The sequence below is a fragment of the Vicugna pacos genome, chromosome 19 (genome assembly GCF_048564905.1).
Source record: "Vicugna pacos chromosome 19, VicPac4, whole genome shotgun sequence".
Taxonomy (NCBI): domain Eukaryota; kingdom Metazoa; phylum Chordata; class Mammalia; order Artiodactyla; family Camelidae; genus Vicugna; species Vicugna pacos.
Genome location: NC_133005.1, coordinates 42,903,566 through 42,918,343, shown reverse-complemented (window position 1 = coordinate 42,918,343; position 14,778 = coordinate 42,903,566). Strand labels below are relative to the sequence as shown.

Below are 14,778 nucleotides of genomic sequence, written 5' to 3'. Positions count from 1 at the left end.
TTGTGCCCCAGGGCCTTTGCACTCGCCGTTCCACCCCCTGGATGCTCTTCTTCCAGCTCTGATTATGTTCAGCCCCGTGTCACCTCCCCAGAGACTTCCCTGACCAGCCTGTCTCGGGGAAGCATCTCGTTGGTGCATGTTTGCTGGTTGATTTCAGCTTCCTGTACCCCAGCATCAGCTCAGGCAGGGCAGCCAAGTCTGCCCCTTGGAGGAGCTCAGCTGACATTTGTTGAATGAACAGATTTGATACAATGGTCACATTTGCCTCCTTTTACAGGTGAGCAGGCTTCTGCCATCCTACAAATGAATCATTGCAGCTTGGAGTGTAGGGAGCTGGTGTTGGCGATGCTGGCAAGGAGGAGGAAATTGTAAGCCTGCACAGTGAAGATGCAACCCCAGGGACCCAGCCCAGCTGGGCAACTACTGAGATACAACACGCAAGAGAAGAAGGTGGCCTGGCAGGGGGAGCGGCAGGGCCATGGACAGAAATGGACAGATGGCAAGGACATCCAGCACCACCCAGGACCTCCTTAGAGGCTCCCAGCTCAAGGAATGATTCTTGGAGCTACTGCTGTGTGACCTCCAGTGAGAAACTTAACCTCTCTGAAACCCACAGTGGTGGTGGGAACAATTATGCTGGCTGATGCCACTGAGAGTTCCTGCCTCTGTGATCAGAGCTCTGGAACTGTTAGCCATTACTGGTTGAACCAGGAGAAACTGCTATTTTATATGGATCAAAAAAGTCAACTATTGGTGATTTCCTGTGGTTCAACCTAATAGTATTAACTGTCTGAGATAGTAGCTGTGATTTAAAGTAAGATGCACTTTATATACAAAAATGCCTCCAGGGTACCCAAGAGAACACTATGGAATCACATATGAAAGAGCTAGCATGCTGCAACGTTATTTACAAAGATAAATAGGGAATTCTCTTGGAAATAAAGCCCACCTTGGTCCCTAAAGTCACAAAGGGTGAGGGTTTGGCCATCAAAAGAGAGCCCCCAAAGGAAGACCATACTTTTTCAAGCACAGAAATTAAACTCTCACAGATGCTCTAAATTTTAATCAGTCTTTGTGATGGATTCACATCAACCAAATTCACAAGAGACTGATGTATAACCCCTCCCATGCCTGCTTATCCATTTGAAGGGACAATGGTGACTTTGGCCAGATTGGGGTCCTTGAGTCTGCTCCCCACGGCTTGTGCTAGTGGTTATGAAGGACACTGGGGAGTCAAATCGGTTCTCAAACGACCAAGGGGAGCAAGAGGGTCAAAGAAACACAGCCAGAAAATGGAAATGACTGCGAGGCAATCCACCAGCCCCGGAGGAGGCTGATGAACAATTTTATTCGCGACAGAACCCACCAGAAATCATGGCCTGAGACTTAGCAACTCTCTCGGATGGTGTTGGCCAAATCCTAACACATGCTTGCCCTCTGACCCCTCCCTCCTTCTCTAGGTTCCCCATGAGCCCCTCCCCCACCCTCCTGTTAGGGCATTAGAGCTCCCAGACCCACTGATGGGAGAAGGAATGGTGGTTGGCATGTAGCCAGGTATTTTTCATTTTGCTACTTAGACTCTCAGAAGGGATCAGACAAAAGGAGGCAGAAGCAAAGGTTAGGGTTTGGCATGGAACTCAGGCCTGGTACTGAGCGCCCTGCCATGCCCTGCCCCCCCCAGCCCGCCACCCACCCCCGACATGTTTATTTTAATGTGAAATGAGCAGACCAAACCAAAGAGCACCGGTTCTGGGTTTTCCTTAAACTTTCTTTTGTTCTTGCCTTGTTTGAACCAAATGTCGGGTAGGGGTGGGGGTGAGGGTGGGGAAACATAAGAGATGCAGAGGTGGCAAATTCGCGAGCTCACTGTAGAGTCGGGGGTGCCTTTTCCCTGTGCCTGTCCCTTCTGCCTCCTGGTGATGTGCTCATGTCCTTGGGGCCTGCGACACCAGGCTGGAGCAGGATGTGGCAGGGAGGCCGGTGGGGCGGGATGGGATGGGGATGGATGGGGACTCCCCTTTTCCTGCCGCTGAGCAGATTCCTGCGCCAGCCCCCATAGGTCTGGTGCGTGTGGGCAACCCATCCTGGCAAGCTGGCCGCTCCTGGTCGGCGGGAACACACGGACTGCTGTGTGGCCTAAGGGAAACCAGAGTGGGGGCACCAGCTTGTCGCAGGGCAGAGGGCTTCGCTGTGGCCAGGGAGGGGAGAGGCAGGAGACTGAGGAGTGTGTCTATTTTGGCAGTAGCCAACCTCAGAAAAGCCACAGAGAACATTTCACCACAAACTAGCAAGCCCCAGGCAGCAAACCACCTCCTTGGCTTCCTCCCTCTGATTTGGAATCTCTTAGGGAAGGGACCAGGACACAGGAAGCAGAGGTAACATGCAGGGCCAACTCGGGATTCCTGGGCCTCCATCCTTCTGCCCCCTCCATCTCACCCTCCTCCTCCCCAGGGGCTGCTGCAGGCCACGTGGTGATGAGCAAACACAAACACGGCCCTGCCCTTTCAGAGCTCAGGGACCAGTGGGAGGGGGTTAAGGAATTGCTCCAGTGTGGGTGTCAAGCCACAGCTCCAACAAGTTCAATGTAGGTGAGGTGCAGGGTGCCACCAGCAATTAAAGCAGAGGGGACAGGCGGGGTCAGTGAGCTCAGGGGAGAGAAGGGCATCCTAAGCAGAGGATCCTAAGCAGAAGGGTATCCTAACAGCTCATGCAAAGGCCCTGGGGCAGGAGGGCATGTGGTAAGAGAAGAAAGGGGACCATGACTTGTTTTTGAATCATCCCCAGGTCATCATAGAGAACTGACTGGAGGGGGCCAGAGAGGAAACAGGCGGCCCCTAGATGAAGGATGATGTCACCCCATCACCCCTTCAGCCAGCCCTCTGCAGCAGACCAAGTTCTTTACTAGGTAAACGCTGCTTCTCTTCTAATACTCATTACAGCCCTGTGAGGTGGGTTTTAAGATCCCCAGTCGCCACGGGAGTAAAATGAGAATAAGAGGGGATGTGCTTTTGGCTCAGGGTCTCAGAGCTGGTTTGTGCGGATGCCAGGACTCTAGGACAGGACAGACAGATGCCGGCATCCCCGCCTCCCCTTTCCATGGGCCCACGGACTGGGCGAGGGCTTTAGGGCTCCTAGGCACTACCACCACATTGAGTTTGGGGTATTCACATCTCCTTAATCCTTTAAAAGCACACAAATGGGGGTCTGGCTGGCCACTCTCCTAACAGGCCCCCCGGGCAGGTCTATCCTATATGCCCCTCCCCCACCCCCAGAACTGTCTGTTAAGAGAAAGGCCTGCTGGTCTCCCTCCTGGGCTGGGTGTCTCTTCATCTCCCACGAGCCACAGGCCAGAGCAGCTAGACCTTTCCGTTTGGATCCTGGGCTCATCTCAGACTCCTACTGTCATTTTCCTAGATTTATTCTGTATTTTGTGGTCCCTATGTCCTCTATGTGTCTCACTCCTGATTCTAACAGCCATTACATCCTGAACATTTCATGTTATGGTGAACAATGTGGCCTCAGGGCCATTCGTCTGCCAACCAGCCTGGCACTCATCAGGGCTGTGGTCTTGAATGAGCATACTGCACGCAGGACTGACACAGAGCCAACCACTAGGGCTGCCATGTACAGCTGTTCAGGTCGTGCACTGCACAACCCCACGCATTACGCCTTGTAGCGAGCCTAGTAGGGATGAGGATTCTCTGAGCTAATGGAAGCAGGTACCTATAACAATGCCAAGCATAGGGTGATGCTCAGTGGTTACAGTACATGCTTAGCATGCACAAGGTCCTGTGTTCAATCCCCAGTACCTCCATTAAAAAATAAAAAGCTAGTAGGTTAAAAAAATGTGTATTAGCAAGGATCGGTATTATTACTGTCTTCCCATTGTTAAGCACTGTTATGTTCAGGTGCTGGTTGGTGCTCAGGGCTTTCCACGCAGGATCTCATTTCATCTATCTGACAACCTGTGAAGTGTTGCTGTCATCTCTTTATGAGAAACTGGAGGCCAGAGAGGTTAAGTAACTTGCTCAAAGTCACACAGTGAGTAAAGGAATTGGGATTTGAATCCAGGACCACCTGACTCTACACTCCAGGGCTTTAAGCCAAGGTATCAAGCTGCTCCTTGAAGCTGCCCCCTCCAAGTGTCTCCCCACGGCTCTGGTGGAAAATCGTATTAACAGAGGAGGTGAAGGGGAGGCCATTCACTCTTAACTCCTGAACTTGGCCCTCAGGAGACACTGCATGTTTTTCAAAGTGTGCATGAAGGACCCTGTGCATCGGGATGGCCAGCAAAGGAGATCAAAATGCAGATCCTGGGGTCTTGCCCCACGCGCACTGGCCCTGAATCTCTGAGTGGCTGATACCTTGCCAGGTAGGGATGCAGCAAATGGGAGGCAGGATGCCCAGTTAAATCTGGATTTCAGATGAACAGCGAATAACTTTTGAGCCCAAGTATGTCCCAAATCTTCCATGGGACATACTTATACTAAGAGATTATTTGTTGTTTATCTGAAATCCAGATTTAACTGGTGGCCTGCATTTATCCTGCCCTTCTTTCCCCAGGTGATACAGGTGCCCTAATTGGGCAGGTCTGCATGGCATCCGCAGCTGTGTGCCCACGCTGGTACAAGTTCATGGCTGCAGCACAAGTAACATGGGAGAGGTCCCTGCTCTCAGGAAACTCACATCCCAGCTACACCACCCACGGTCGCCCCTAGCTTGCACAAGTGGGGAGGTGAAGGCTCAGAGAGGGCAGGCTGGTGGGGGTCCCTCCAAAGGCTGGTGGAGGAGGCCCAGAAGCAGGTGGGACCCCCGGCAGAGCTCACCCTGCTCCAGGCAAAACTTCCCAGTGGTCAGGGGCCATTTGGGCCCAGACTCAAACACCTGCCATCCCCTACCCTGCTGCCCTGAGATGAGTTCCCGCCCCTGCTCTGCCAGGCTGGGAAGGGGATGGGAGATCACGCACTGGAGGCAGCCCAGATGCCTTCTCGGGGCAAGGAGTAGCAGTCGGCTCTGTTTCCATGCCAGCCTCAGAGATTGGTCTTGCTTCTGAGAAGGGGAAAACACACACACGTACACTCACACAAACACCCAACAGCCCTCTGGCTGTTGTATCTCAAAGAAACCCAAGGCTTAGAAAGAGTCTAATTAAGAATCTCTTCCGTGTCTTATCCTGCATGGACTGTAGTTGCTTACGAAACTTGGCTCATCCTTGCCCAGGTGCCAAGGGGTCAGGGATGCAGCTGGGGTCTATCTGTGCATGGGGGGGTGTGGCGGGTTATGGGGTGCCAAGGGGCTTCTCTTGAGCAATTCTGTAACCCTGGAGACAGTCCTCCTCTCCCTTTGGGTCCAGCCCCCACCTCACTCCATCCCAAACACCCTGGAGGGTGCTTTGGGAGTTTAGGAGCTGACTCTCCCCCAGGTCCTGAGAGCCAGGTGGCACTGGGTTTGAATCCTCTTGCCTGGCTGGCTGACTGACTTTGGGCAAGTCGCTTCATCTTTCTGAGCTTTTATCAAATCCTTAAGAGGGAGCTGATCATTGTTTCATCCTAGGATTGTCGTAGGAGTGCATGAAACAGGGTCTCTCACATCAGCGGTGCCCTGCGAGGCGCAGGTGCTCTGCTGGTTAGTTCTGATCTCCTCGGAGTGTTGGTTTGCCGTTCGTCGCCCCCAGCGAGAAGCTCCGTGAGGACAGGAGCTTTGTTTCGTTCCCCACTGGAGAGCGAGCACCTGGCCTCTCGAGCAGCTGCAGGCTCATGCGGGCTTTCAGGAGGTAAATGAATGAGAGAATGAACGCCCCAGGATCTGGGAGAAGCTGGCGTTGAGCTTCAAGGAGCTGAAAGGCCACCTCGAAGGAGACTGCGGTTATAATAGGAAAGAACCAGTTAACCACCAAGGGGATGTTGCCTATAAGCTTTAATTATACATAGAGGCCCGTCTCTGCCTCCCAGGAAGTGAGCAATAAGCTAAAATCCCATTGTTTCACTCACAGACACCATCCTGACCAGGCCCACCTGTGAACGGCTGCAGACGGGAAGACATGAACACATCTCCTGGGGAGCCCTGCTGGAACCAGGGCTTCACCCCGCTTCCCTTTTCATATAAAAGACGCCAGAATTCTAATTCAGGGAAGAGGGCTCTTTGGGACAGTAGTCCACCATCTTCCCAGTCTACTGGCTTTCCAAATAAAGTCGCTATTCCTTGCCCCGGCAACTTGTCTCTCAATATATTGGTCTGCTGTGCGGCAGGCAGTACAAGCTTGGACCCGGCCACAGGGCTGAGGCAGGATGAAGGTCTGCACAGGGCCACAAAGCACTTTCAGAGATGCTTTCAAAGTGGAATTATTAGCCCCATTTTCAGATGAGAAAACTGAGACTCAGAAGGGAGAACCGAATTCCTCAGGCTGCTAAAAAATGAAAATAAGAACATGGTTGCCAGTCACCAGGGTGGTCCCCAAAGACTCACCTCTTGCTGTTCATTTGTGTCCTTATATAATCTCTTCCTTTACTGAATATGGCTGACAAGACCTAGGTAGACAAAGACCTAACATCCCTAAAATATAAAGTGCATTTCCACAAATAAGAAAAAAAAGCCAATAAAAATAAAGGATACGAATGGCTAATTCACCAAAAAGGAAACGTAAATGGGTCTTAAGTATATTAAAAAGTTGTGAATCTCATTCATAATACAAGGAATACAGATTAAAACCACATTAAATTGCTCACTTTATCCATCAGATGAATCAAAAGCCAAAAGCTTGATAATATTCTGTGTTGATTCAACTTTGGAAAAATAGGCGCTCTCATGCGCTGCTGGTGGGGTCATAATTCGGCCGGAGGCTTCATGGGATGCAGTGGGACCACATCTACAAGAACGACAAATTCATAGTGTACCTTTGAAACTAGCAATTCCAATTCTGAAGTCGTATCCTACAGAAGTACTCACACACATGTAAGCGGGTATACACACACGGTTATTCACTGAAGTTTTGCTTTTTTTTTGTAATAGCAGAAAATTGGAAACAATCCAATAAAATACCACGCAGCTGTGAAAAGAGAAAGGAAGGAATTTACCCTTGTCTGCTCAGCTCCCCCATGAAAATCTCAAAAGTTACTCTTTGGCATTTTGGAAACCTCTCAAGAACCACATCCAAGTATTAATGGCCAGAAGCATAGACAGGTTTTTAAACTTGATTTTCAGATAAATCCTCTTGCGGGTGCGGGGGGAAGCCAGTTTTGCTTACTACAATCTGTTATATATGTAAATTTGTAAAATAATTACAGTTAGATTAAAAAGTCACTGACTACTCACATCTGTTTTAAAGTTAGGAAATAAAAAGATCTCCACCTCTTGACAAGAGTGCCAAAATTATCCAGCGGGAAAAGAGTAGTCTTTTCAACAAATGGTGCTGGGAAAACTGGATTTCCACATGCACAAAGATGCTGCTGGATTCCTACCTCACACCAGATACACAAATTAATTCAAAGTGGATCAGAGATCTAAATGTAAGAGCTAAAACTATAGAGCTCTTAGAAGAACACATAGGGGCAAATCTCCTTGACCGTGGCTTGGCAAGAAGTTCTTAGATATGACAGTAGAAGTAAGAGCAATATAAAAGAGAAAAATAGATAATTTGGACTTCTTCAAAACTAAAAACTTTTGTGCCTCAAAGGGCTCTATCAAGAAAGTGAAAACACAGACACAGGATGGGAGAAAAGATTTGCAAATCTAATAAGGGACTTGTATCCAGAATAAGAATGCTTACAATTCAATAATAAAAAGACAAACACCCAATTTTTTAAAAGGAGCAAAGGACGTTTCTCCAAGGAAAACACACAAATGGCCAATATGCTCACAAAAAGATGCTCACCATCATGCAAATCAGAAGCACAAGCAGACACCACCCTGAAACCACAAGGATGGCTAGAATCAGAAAGTCCAATGCAAGTGTTGGCAAGGATGTGGATAAATCAGAGCCTGCCTACACTGCAGGTGGGGATTTAAAATGGTTCAGCTGCTTGGGAAACAGCATAGCCATTTCTCAAATGATTAAACATAGGCTTACATAGGACCCAGCAGTTCCTGTCCTAGGAACACACTCAAGAGAAATGAAAACACACGTCCACACAAAAACGTGTCCACACGTGTCTATAATAGCTAAAAACAATACGAATTCTTATCACCTGAATAACGGATACACAATATGTGTTTTATCCAAACAATGGAATATTATTATGTACCCATGAAAAGGAATGAAGTACTGATATGTGCTACAACTTGGATGAACCTTGAAAACATGATGCTAAGTGAAAAAAAGCCAGTCACAGAAGACAGTACAGGATTCTATAGATATGGAAGTCCAGAACAGGGAGACCTACGTAGACAAGAAGTAGATTAGTGGTTGTTTAGGCCTGGCACTGGGGGTTGACAGAGGGATGGTAGCTAATGGTTATAGGGTTGTTTTTTTTTTTTTTTGAGGTGATAAAAATGTTCTAAAATTGACTAATTGGGCATAAAATACTGAAATCCACTGGATTGTACACTTAAAATGGGTGAATTATTTGGCAAATGAATTGTATCTGCATAAAGTGCTAGGAAGGAAGGAAGGAGGGAGGGAGGGAGGGAGGAAGGAAAGAGGGAGGGAGGGAAGGAAGGAACCCTAGGCTGTGTTGGGTGGAAGACCGAAATCTCTCAGCAAAAGCTCCAGGTAAGTCTCCAGTGCTCAGTGGGAGAGCCTCAACGTTACCACCTGTCTTTCTGGCTAAAAATCCGTCTTAATAGTGATATTTTCAAGATATTCCCTTCGCATTTTTTTTTTCCTCTGTGGAACACTTAGCCTAGAAATCAGAAATTGTATTTTGGGAGTGAGTCTTGGAGCGCCCTTGGCCTCTGTAACAACCCCTAGGTGCGGCCCCTGAGGTGTGATTTGAGAGACTCTGGGAAGACCCCAACCGTGCACACCCCGCCTTCCCCATCTGCTGGGGGAGGCCCTCACTTTGGCTTCTGCTCCGCCTCCTCCAGGGAGCTGATCTAACTGCGGTTACTCCCAGGCAGCTTATAAGGTACCAGACTCTTTGGAGAAGAATCAGGAGATCAGAGAGCTTTTCCTGCCCGACAGAGAAGAACCAGGGACAGCTGGGAGACGCCTGAGGCCTGTAAACACTTGGAGGGGAAAACGAAGTTTGAATCACAACTCAGACCCTGCTGGCAGCTGGATGGAAGGACAGATTACCTACAGCAGGGTGCGCAAGGTGTGGTCCTCCTCCAGGTGTCGCCCCCCCACCCCAGGTGTCCTCCCCTAGGACGCAACATCACCTGGAAACTAATCAGCAATGCAAATTCTCAGGCCTAACTCCAGACCTGCTGGGTCAGAAACTCTGAGAGCAGGCCCAGCCATCTGTGGTTCAAGAAGTCCCCCAGGTGATTCTATGGTGAGCTCACGTTTGAGAACAATTAAACTACTGGGTGAGTTGCTCATTCATTCACTCATTCATTCAGTGAATTCTTATTGAGTGCTCCCAGATACACCTGGGATTGCTGGAGGCCCAAGAGTTAAACACAGCAGTGAACAAGACGCGGGGGGGGGGGGGGGGCTGGACAGTGGCCCTGAAAAGACATCCCCCCAAAATCTGTTAATTGTGACCTTATTTGGAAAAAGGGTCTTTACAGACATCATTACGCTAAAGAGTCTGAGATGAGGTCACTCTGGATTACCCAAGGGGGCCCCAAGCCCAATGACAAGTGTCCTTAAAAGAGACGGAAGAGGAGACACAAACGAGGCCGTGTGAAGACGGAGGCAGAGATTGGGGTGGTGTGGCCACAAGTCAAGGCCCTTCTGGACCCCCAGAGCTGGACCCAGAGCTGGGAGAGGGGAGGGGGGCCTCTTCCCTGGAGCCTCTGGAGGGAACATGGACCAGCTGCCAGCTTGATTTCAGCACTTCTGTCCTCCAGGACTTTGAGAGAATAAATTTCTGTTATTTTAAGCCACTCCGTTTGTGTAATTTGTTGCAGCAGCCACAGGAACTAATATACAAGACAAACGAGGGTCGGGTCATGACCTTACAGAGCTTATATTCTAGTGGGGGAGACGGGTGAGATGATAGATGATTGACTGACGGATGGGATAGAGTGATAGATATGGAGGACAGAGAAATGTAATAAATCGATGATAAATTTGAGAAATAGATGAATGCAAGAACAGATAGACGGGTGATTGATAGATAAGCATGAAAATAAGTGACCAGGATAACCTTGCACGGTGAACTCGCTATCATGGCTACAAAACAAAGCGATGGGCTAGAGGAAAACTGAGGAGGGGACAGAGTCGAGACCTGGAGAGTGAGAAGGAGCCGGCCACTCACTCATCTAGGAGAAGCTATTATGGACCGAGGGGCTCGCAAACACAAGGTGCCTAAGGCCTGGCACATGTGGGCAACGGAAGGAAGGCCTGGAGTGGGTGAGTCTGGGGGGGAGCGGACCAGGTTGGGGAGAAACAGGGGCCACGGGAGAAGCTGGATTCCCCCAGGGCAGGGGGGAGCCCTTGGAGGGTTGGGAGCAGGGGAGTCGGCGGGGAATGCATGGGGCAGGCAGAGTAGGAGGAGACCCAGGGGCCTACCACGGGTACCAGAGAGAGGAAGGCAGCTCCGGGGACAGGGGCAAAGAGGAGGAGAATGGACCAGGGACCTGCTCTGGAGCAAGAGCCAGTCGTTCCCGCTGATGGGTCAGACGTGGAAAGGTTTGAGGTAGACAGTGCGCCGCTCACTGATGTGGGAAAATGGAGTGTGTAAGTTCTCTACTGTTGTGTAACAAGTCAGTCCAAAACGCAGTGATGAAAACAGCACACGTGTCATCTCCCAGCGTCCACGTCCACGGCTTGTCTGGGTGCTTCTGGCTCAGGGTCTCTCGACATAATGTATCAACAGAAACTGTGGTTGCCCCAAGGCGCACCTGGAGAAGGATGCCTTCCAAGACCACTCACTCAGCTGGTGAATGGAGGGCCCCTGGGCCTCCCTGGCTGTTGGCCAAAGACATCAGGTCCCTGCCACATGGGCCCCTCCACAGAGCAGCTCACGAGGTGGCAGCTGGCTTCTTCAGAGCAAGCTCATACGAGGAGCCGGAGGTGGGGCAAGACAGAGCGCGTGGGTGTTGGCGCCCTACCTCAGAAGTGACCTCCCATCGCCTTGGCCACTTTCCATGCCTCAGCAGCGAATCATGAGGTTGCGCCCGCACTTGGGGAGGGGACTACACGAGAGTGTGAACACCACGATCGCTGGGAGCCTTTTTAGAAGCTGCCTACTACACCGGGAGGTCAGGGAGGGCCAAAAGATTTATCTAGGATATGACAAGTTTTAGATGCTTCAGTTAAGACTGTAGCATGGTTTATGGTAGATATGTAGTTGAAAGATGGATGAATGAATGAATGAAAAGATGAGTAGGTGGGCAGACGAACAGAGGGATAACTGGTCCATTGCTGAAGGCTGGTCCTACCAAAATCATTCAAAGACCCTGCCCCCATCCCCCAAGAAGACAAACTCTTTCATAACACTTGCTGGATCACGGACCCTCCCTGCCTCCCTCTCCCATGCCTGCATGGGACAGGCTCTTGGGAAGATGAACTCAGAGGTGGTTCTCCGCCCAGCCAGATGGAAACAACGGCTTGCATCCTGCTAGAGAAACATTGCAGCGTGCTGGGTCCACAGAGGGAACCACAGGCTGCCTTGGAAGAAGTGTAGATCTTGGAATTCCACCGGCCAAGCCATCATCTTCAGGCCAACAAGCTTGAATTATGACAGAAGGATTAGGAGCCGATGGAAACTTGGAGGTCACCCACGAAGACATTTGAACATTTGTTTTCTATCTGCAGCCTCATTTTCCAGCTGCGTGGTACACTGAATCCAACATGAAGTATTGCATATTAAACTTTCTCCCGGATTATGGTCCTCATTCTTGAATGATCTTTGGGACCTGGTGGGCACTTCCTTTGATTTCTCTTGGTGGGTGTGGACGTGCGGGGTTGAGCCAAGCCTTTGGTACACAGTACTGTTTTCTCTCGGTGGGGGTGGTCCTGTGCTGGGCTGCTGGCTGGAATGGCAGTGGGAGAGCCTGAAGCATGCACGATGCCTGTCAATGAAACAGCGGGGCAGGCTCCTGGAGATGGGTCCAAAGATCAGGGATGCCAGAGATAACTGGTGTGGTCAGGGCAAGACAGAGGCTCTTCCAGATTAACTGGGCTACTGGGGGTAGAGATTCTCAGCTTCAAACGAAGCCTCCCAAACTTAAAGCTATTAAGTTATTACGGCTGATTACATTCAGAGAGGCCTCGCTGGCAGGCTTTTCGTTGGCAGTACTCCTGTGATTTTATGGGATGGGGCTGGGATGGGGAAAGCTGAGATCACTGAGAAGAAAGCCGCCCCACCCAGCAGAGCCGGGACTTGAATCTTCTGACATCGTCACAGCCATTTGCAACCCCTTACAGTCTTTTGTTCCCAGCAGCCCCTCGGCACAGCTGACGCTGGGTTCTTCGAGAACTACCCCCGTTCACAGGGCAGGGGAAGGGTCCAAGATGAAGGTCAGGGGGCTGCTGAGGACTAGGAGTCTCCATCGGCCTTAGCTGCCTTAGTACCCCTGCCCTTTATCTTTCCACACTTCCTTCAACCAGAAATCCACGTTGAGACCTGGCAGTGGGGAGGGAGCTGGCAGCTGGCTCATAGTCAGAGGAGGGGAGCTGTCTGCTTATGCAGAGGGGAGAGCTGAGCAGTAGCAATGGGGCCCCAGAATTTCCAAGTGGAAGAAGCTTCAGAGCTTCATTTGCATGGTGAACCTATGGTTTTGATTTAATTGTATGTTTATTTAGAATGCCTTGGAGATATCATATTAGAGATTTGGCTATTATAACAGAGACACCCAAAATAATAATGTCTTAAATAACACAGAAATTGATTTTTCTCTCTCCACTGAAGGCTTAACGTCATAGTTTCGAGTTGGTGGAGCAGGTCTAGCCATCAGAGACCCAGGTGCTTTCCACCTCATTTCTCTGTATCTTGCATGCATACCTTCCGTTTCAAGATACAAAATGGCTGCCCCAGTTCCTGCCATTACTTCTGCATTCCAGCAGATGGGAAGGAATAAAAGGGCAAGGAGTGGGCCTGCTCCTTCCCTTTAAGATCATGATTTGAAATGGCTATTCTACCTCCACTCAAGGCACAATGGTCAAATCTACCACATGGCTTCATCTAGCTGCAAAGGAGGTCTTTATAGTGATCGCGTGCCCAGCTATACTCTGTTACTGCAGAAGAAGAAAAATCAGCAGTAGGTTCCACAGAGAAGTGCGAGGAAGGCAGGGTGAGAGCCAAAGCCGCCAGCCTGGGCCTCTCTTGGGTCCGTCCCTGGGCCACAGGGCTGACTGCCCCTCCCTTCTCCCTGCAACCAAGGCAGTATGCAAAAGCCACCTCCTCCAGACAGGCTTCTGGGATTAATCACTCCCGTTGCTGGCCAACTGGCCAACCTTATGTCAGGCCCACTCTTCCTCGTCAGGTGCCTTTGGCTATTTTGGAACCTGGGCACTTCCTCACATCCCTGAAAGATTCTGTTTCCTGAGCCAGGGATTACATTTCATCTTTAATATGTACCCAACCCACCACCTTCAGCCCCAGATCCGTACCCTCAGGCACTAAGCACCCAGGGCTGAGTGCTCTGGGCATTTTTTAGAAGAAAGTACACTCTACCATCCCAACACAGAGACCTCTGTCAGGGCAGAGACCTTGTCTCGGTCACTATTTTATCCCCAGAGCTCAACACATGCCTGCTAGGCAGCAGGTGTTTGCTAAATGACCAAAGACCTTCCCGGATAATCACAGTCATAGTCACCATCACACCTGATGTTCACTGAGGACTCCTGTTAGCTAAGCAGGTACTACACAGTAGCCATCCAAAACGGAAGTCGGCAAGCTTGTTCTGCAAAGAGCCAGCTAGTAACTACTGTCGGCTTTGCGGGACACAGTCTGGGCTGCACCTCTTAGCTCCATCATGGTATCTGGAAAGCAGCCATAAACAGTATGTAAATGAATGGTGTGGCCATGTGCCAATAAAACTTCATTTACGAAAGGAAATGCAGGCCAGATTTGGCCAGCGGGCCATAGTTTACTCACTCCTTCTTCAAGATAAAAAAGAAGGTCCTGAGTTGGGGGTGGAGACCCACAGGTATCTCACAGGGCTAACACGGGGGTAGGTGGTAGGGTGGGCACGGGAGAAGGTGCTGGAAAACATCTAATGTCCAGGCCTGAAGTAGATCCATTTTGAGGGAGCTGGTCTGGCTCAGTCCTCTGATCTCCCATTCAGGAAAAGGGGGCCCAACACAACCATGGTTACACAACGGCAGAGTCACCCTCTGACCATGGACAATTGGACCAGGGTGGATGTCTGCCTTGAGGGGGCATTTGGAATTGGGACACAGCCCCTCTGGTCCATCTCACATTGAGGACTCACAGATCTGGGGGGTTGTGGCAGCAGAAGAGGCAAAGAAGCAGTCAAGAGACTCCTGGTACCCCTGCTCCCAGGTGCCCCTGACCCCGGGTCCTGTGACAACCCCTGTTCCCCTGACTGAATGTCCGCCTCCCCCGGAGGTGTGTCCTATAGGTTTTCATTACCTCCCAGCACGGGGCTTAGGTGAGGCAGCTGCCTTCACCTCCCTTGGCGGGCAGTGACACCTCCTGGGGGGCCAGCAACCCCGCTACCCTCCTTTCTCCTGCCGGGGCTCCTCTCTTGCTACTCAAGGGCCAA

The 14,778-nt window shown here is 50.4% G+C and overlaps 1 long non-coding RNA gene across 1 annotated transcript in view; it reads right to left on the bottom strand.

The window, feature by feature from the left end:
* Positions 1–6,707: 6,707 nt before the first annotated feature.
* The window catches only part of LOC140687325 (uncharacterized), a 61,587-nt gene continuing 53,516 nt past the window's right edge, over positions 6,708–14,778 (bottom strand). The window contains exon 2 of the long non-coding RNA XR_012061532.1: positions 6,708–6,865. This is a non-coding gene — a long non-coding RNA (uncharacterized lncRNA). The remainder of the gene's footprint in view (positions 6,866–14,778) is intronic.